Source organism: Meles meles, chromosome Y (genome assembly GCF_922984935.1).
Source record: "Meles meles chromosome Y, mMelMel3.1 paternal haplotype, whole genome shotgun sequence".
Lineage (NCBI taxonomy): Eukaryota > Metazoa > Chordata > Mammalia > Carnivora > Mustelidae > Meles > Meles meles.
Genome location: NC_060088.1, coordinates 719,982 through 726,167, shown reverse-complemented (window position 1 = coordinate 726,167; position 6,186 = coordinate 719,982).

The window sequence follows — 6,186 nt, the reverse complement described above, 5'->3', positions numbered from 1 at the left end:
AAACCCGAGGGAGGCCTGTGGGTCACAGGCAGGATACCTTGGAGAAGCAGGTGCGTCACCTGCTTCTCCGTTAAAAGCGTTAGGCTCGTCCTCACCAGGGACGCCACATTCAGCACCTGCTCCCATGGGGAGGGCGGAACGCGGAAACACGGACAAGAGCAGGGGGACCGTGCATTTTCTGGCGATGCTGAGCAGCCTGTTTGCATCACACGGAAAGCGGGGTTTATGCCGGCTTGGAAAAGGCCCCATGTTCCACGGACTGGAGATGCTCCAGCCCACGCTGACCTAGCCTTCGGGGGCTCACGGCCACCAGCCTCCAAGCATGACTCGCGTGTTTCAGGGCTGGTCCCGAGATGGGTGCAAACGCCACTTACAAGCTATTGTGAATCAGCTAGTCATGTCATTTGTTCTACGAGAGAAAATGAGCTTAAACAAGGAATTATGAACTATGGGATGCTGGGCGGGGGGTGCAGGTGCTGGGATCTGCCGTGGAGGACGCACCTGGCTCTGGGTTGGGAGGGGCCCCCTTCCGAGGAGAAGAAGAGAGTTGGGCTTTCTGCACGTGAGCACTGGGGCTCCACGTGCATGGTGACGTCCTCCGAGGACGCCTGCTCCAGCACGTGGGGCTGGGTGGGTGCTGAGAGCCTCCAGGTGCTGGAGGAAGACCCCAGCTCAGTCCTGCTTCCCGCCAGACTGTCCGCCTTACTGCAAAGCCCGGGTCCAGTTCCCGGACCCAAATCTGCCCGTTCGCAGGTGTGCGTGGAGCTAGGTGCCCCCATACGATGGGTTGTGTAGTTTCAGTGACGTATGCGGCAAAAGGAGAAGAAGGCAGCTGGGGGGCTCCGTCAGTGAAGCGTCTGCCTTCGGCTCGGGTCATGATGCCGGGGTCCTGGGATCGAGTCCCGTATGGGGTTCCCTGCCTGACGGGAAGCCTGCTTCTCCCTCTCCCACTACCTGCCACTCTGCCTACTTTTCTTCTCTCTGTCAAATAAATACATAAAAATCTCTTAAAAAAATAAAGGAGAGAGAAAGGGACTGACTGTACTTTAGTGGTGAGAGCAGATTTCATCCAGGGATGTGACAAGAGAGGAGAGCAAAGCTTAGTGGAGAACCCGCTGGGCTCAGAATACAACGCGGGCACATGGGGTCACAGCCCCGGAGCAGGCGGGTTTGTGGATGGATAATGACAAGGAGGAGCATCAGGGATCGCGGTGGATTCTGGCTGAAGGGATCTCTCAGGACTCCCGCTGAAGGCAGAGCCAGGTGGTCAGGCGTTACCTGGAGATGGTGGGCAGGGAGGGACCCATCAGATGTCCAGCTGACCTGATGTTGACGTGACCAGATATGCACGTGGGCAAATATCCGGGAAAGCAGATATCCAGACCAGGTATGCAGGTGGCCAGGTGTCCTGGCGACCAGGTTTTGTGGGTGGTGGAAGATGAGGAACCCAGTCAGACACCCAGCTGCCCAGATACGGAGGTGACCAGATATGCAGGTGAGCAGGTATTCAAGGTGACCACATGTAGAGGGTGGTAGACGATATGAAACCTATCAGATGACCAACTCAGCAGATGTCCAAGTGAGTAGATGTCCAAGTGAGCAGACCTCCAAGTGAGCAGATCTCCAGGTGAGCAGACCTCCAGGTGAGCAGATGTCCAAGTGAGCAGACCTCCAAGTGAGCAGATCTCCAGGTGAGCAGACCTCCAGGTGAGCAGATGTCCAAGTAAGATCTCCAAGTGAGCAGACCTCCAGGTGAGCAGATCTCCAGGTGAGCAGATGTCCAAGTGAGCAGACCTCCAAGTGAGCAGATCTCCAGGTGAGCAGACCTCCAGGTGAGCAGATCTCTGGGTGAACAGATCTCCATCCCGGTGGCCAGGTGTCTACGTGGCCAGATATGGAGAGTCAGGCGGTCTCCTTAAATCGACCGAGAGGGGTTCTTGGTAAAAGTGGGAAATGCGGGGATGAACCTAGAAGCCCACACATCTGGCCTCGTTGAGCACAAGCTCAGGGGAGGCTGCTGGAGTTGGTGGGGGAGACAACCTGTAGAGTGCGAGCCCCGTCTCTGTCAATGCCCTGCATGGGTTCCCTGTGGCCACAGTAACAAGTTACCCCAAACAGGTGGCTCAGGCATTGTCTGCAAAGGAGGCCTGGGGAGCTGAGGAAGGGTCCTCTAGGGAAGGCCCAGAGCTGTGAGGCATCAGTTTCTATGGTCCAAGCCCTGGTTTATGGGCATTCAGATGGTGGCCCTGAACACACTTACTCACAGCGCAATGGACAAAGGTAGGTCTGTGTTTGGGGGGCGCTCCCCAGCCCCATGTAGGACTGGCATTGAGCCCTGAATAGTAAGTCTCATAGTTCTGATGTCCTTCTGGGGCCTGGAGCTCTCCAGGGACATCTGTCCAGTGCCAGGTGCGCCCTGCATGGGCACAGCACCCCAGGGGACCCCGTGTCCTGCCCTTTTGGGTTTCAGGGAATGGATGTTTTCCGCCAGAAGGTGTACACGGGGGGTGCAGAGCCTGGCGTCGTGGAGAGACCCGGTCTTGGGGCACTGAGACCTTCACTGTGAGTGTTTCCGCTTCATGCACACGCCACCGTACTAACTGCCCAGGTGAGCTTGGCCACTGAGGGTCCCGGGCACAGACCCCGGGCTCCCCTCCCTTCCGTGCAGACCACCCCACCCCGTAGAACGGCTCCCCAGACCCACAATTTATGAGCCATCACTGGGTCCGGAAGACATGCATTCAGAAGAGGGACCCCCCCCACCTGCCCCCCAAGGCCTCAGGTCTGTACACACCATGCATTCTTGCTCACTCCGCGGCTCTCTGCACCCCTAGCTCGTTTGAGATGTGCGGTGCAGGCCTGACCCTGGGTCTCGCCTGCGAACCGAGAACCCGCAGCGCGAACGGGCGGATGTTCTCAAGAAGTCATGAGTCACAGGTGCTATCTGTTCCCTTTGTCTGCGTCCTGTTCCCAAGTCTGGGGGCCCACGCCCTCCCTGAGCCGTCCCCACCCCCACACGGGGGTTCTCCTGACCCACGGCGCGGACGACGGACGGCTGAAGGCTGAGAATGGCCTCCCACCCCAGGGACAACCCCGTGCACCCTGCATCCCCCCGGCCCTTTGGAAAGGAAAAGGGGACGTTCCCACGGCCAAGTTGATGGCAGAAGGAGAGACTGCTGTCCAGACATGGCTGCCCCTCTGTCCATCCGCCTTGAGAAGGACCAGACTGTGCAGGAACGTGAGCAGCCCTGTGGTTCCCTACCCAGACCTCCGGGCTGTGCCGTGTGACCGGAGTCAGTGCTGAACCTCTCTGAGACCTTCGTCTCTGGCGTGAGAACCCACACCGCCTCTCCTGCAGCATCTATAGGGATGAAATGCAAGACGTGCCTGCGTGCACATGGGATCCTGGTAGAGTTTACGAGAGAAAATCCATGTTCAGACCGACGCATTCGGGCTTAGAAGGGAGAATATTTCCTCTACGCCCCAGCGATGCCTCAGAGTTCATACTGTGCGTTTTGTATCCCGTGCACGCTACTATGTATCACACGCAGACGGGAATAGACAATGTGCAACATTTTCCTGCAACACAGTCTCTGTTGTAGCTCGGCATGGCAGCAAAATTATCCAGACTCCTAGCTCGTTTGCCAAACTTTGCGAGACGGAAAGCTCCGGGTTTTCTTACTGACTTTAAAATTACCGACACAGATCCTCCCGGCAGAAGGTAGAATCGCAAAGCCTCCAGAAGCCTGCAAAAAGCCAGTCTTTCTCTTCTCCTTACGCACGATGGCATCAAGAGGAAGGGCTGCCATGCTCCAGACGGCACGGAAGCCTCCGGAAGGCTTGTGCGTGTCCCCCCTGCGGTTTTCATTCTGCAGGTGCCTCCGGGCTGTGTCTGTCTGTCTCTCTGCATCAGGGGAGGCTTTAAATTGGGGAGCTGGACGACGTTCTCTGGAAACTAGTCCCGCCACCCAGGGAAGCACCGGAGTTGCCGGAAAATTTCGCACACGTGGGTTTGATCGGAGGAGAAGCTGGCGACCCAGGACACACGTTGGCTCCGGGATCGTCCTGCGGATCCCGCCTCCCGAGCTGGGGGCTTGGAAACGGCGTGCAGTGAGACCCGGGGATACGTATGGTCAGAGCGCCAGGTTTTCAGTGTTTCGTTTTGACCCCCGAATGTTTGGCTTCTGGTGTCTGCTTCGTTTTAATGACCACGCCCAGCACCACCCCCGTTATTTTCTGTCCCCGCGGTTAGCGGCTTTGGATTTAGATGGAGGAACATCCGTTCCGTTTGGACGATGGGGCTCCAGGACCCCTGGGACACGTTATCTGCCCTTCGGTGACCATAATGGACAGAATCTGCGGAAGATGTTGCTGTCGTGTGAAATAGTAAGAAGATACACAGGACTGGGCCGGGTGTCTATCCGGAGGACACAAAATCCCTAATTCAAGAAGACACCTGCCCCCCGCCCTGTGCTCATGACCCCCCAGTTCACAGCGGCCAAGACACAGTGGCCACATACGTACCCGCGGACGCATGAATGGATAAAGTGGCCCCTGCTCATGATGTACCTTGATGACAGCTCCTTCCACTGAGGACAGAAATGCAAGACGACAGAATCATCATCTCCCGTGGGGTTTTTTGAGCACCTTTGGGCTCATCCTGGGGGTCTTCCTGGAGGAGGTGGCAGCGATGGCTGGCTGGGGTTGGGGGCATCCTGGACCCATGGGCAGGGACCTGGGTGTTCTGCATCTGCCCATCCTGGTCTCCACGGACGTGCCTGTGGTTGCATCAGGTTCTTGCTGTGGCCGCTGTTCTGTGGGGACATCTGCCCCCGTGTCTACCCTCCCGTCCCGCTTGCCGGCACAGGACTCACCTGCGGCTGATACAGAATTCCTGCATCACACTCGGGGAACCAGTGACCTCTTGGCCATGTCCCTCATTTCGGTTCTGCGCCCCCCTGAGGGATGAGGAAACGTTGTCCCCTCTCCATGGTGCCCCTTCTGCCCGCATTTCTGTCCACGGCACCCCATGGAAAGATGGGGGAAACGTGGGACTGTGGGCCCCACCAGCTCACAGCCGGGAAACCTGTTACTGACCCCAAAAATACTTCTTAAAAACCCTCATGATGAGAGATTTGGGGCACACCCCTCAGAGTTTCGGAAAGTCTCATGAATTAACTCTTGTAATCGAATTTTGGAGGACGTTCACCGCTTATCTGCTGAGTGTGTATTTATAGGTTCTTACCCAACGGGAGCATGTCCTGGGTTGAATGGTGTCCCCCCACCCCCAAACTCTCGTCTACTCATCCCTGAGAATGGGACCTTGTTTGGAAATAAGATCTTTGCAAATGTAAGAGAAGGATCTGAGAGGAGCTCATCCTGGATCAGGATGGTGCTGAATGCAATGACGGGTGTCCTGGTAAGAGACAGAAGAGGAGACACAGACGCAGAGGAGAAGCCACATGAGGTCAGAGGCAGAGATGGGAGGGACGTGGCCACCAGTCCAGGGATGCCTGGAACCCCAGAAGCTGGAAGAGGAGGAAGGACCCTCTCCTGCAACTTCAGGAAGGAGCATGACCCTGTCCTGCCTGGATCTCAGCATCCCTGCCCCACCTGGACCTCAGAGGTCCTGCCCCGCCTGGATCTCAGATGTCTGGTCTTCAGAGCTGGGGTGTGGGGGGGGATACATTTCTGTGGCTTTGGGCCACCTGGTTTATGTTGCTTTGCTACGGTTGCCCTTGGCGTGATTCACATCCTGACAATACCCCAAGCCCCGTGCAACACCTCCGAGTACGTGCCTCTCTCCATCTTCCCATCGGCGCAAATCTTTCTCCTGCTGTGAGAAATAATGACTCCCGCTATCCCCGTCAAAACCGTTCATTAGCTTAAGCCCCGGAATCCACAGAAAGCAGGTTCAGAATACACACGGCTGGCTTGAACGATGCTTGTTCAGCATTTCCGTGCATTCGGAATTCAGCCATAAAAGCACAAGCTTAGAAAAATCCCTCCAGACACACCAGCCCTCATTTTAACCAAAGTCTCAGTCCATACTGGGAGGCCAGGGTCGGTGAATCCTGTCACCCTGGAGACCAGGACTAGCAGATGCCTTCGACGGACGCCGACGGTACACGGGAGAAGCAATTAGGATTCTAATAGGAAGAAATAAAAATAAAAAGAAAGCTCGGA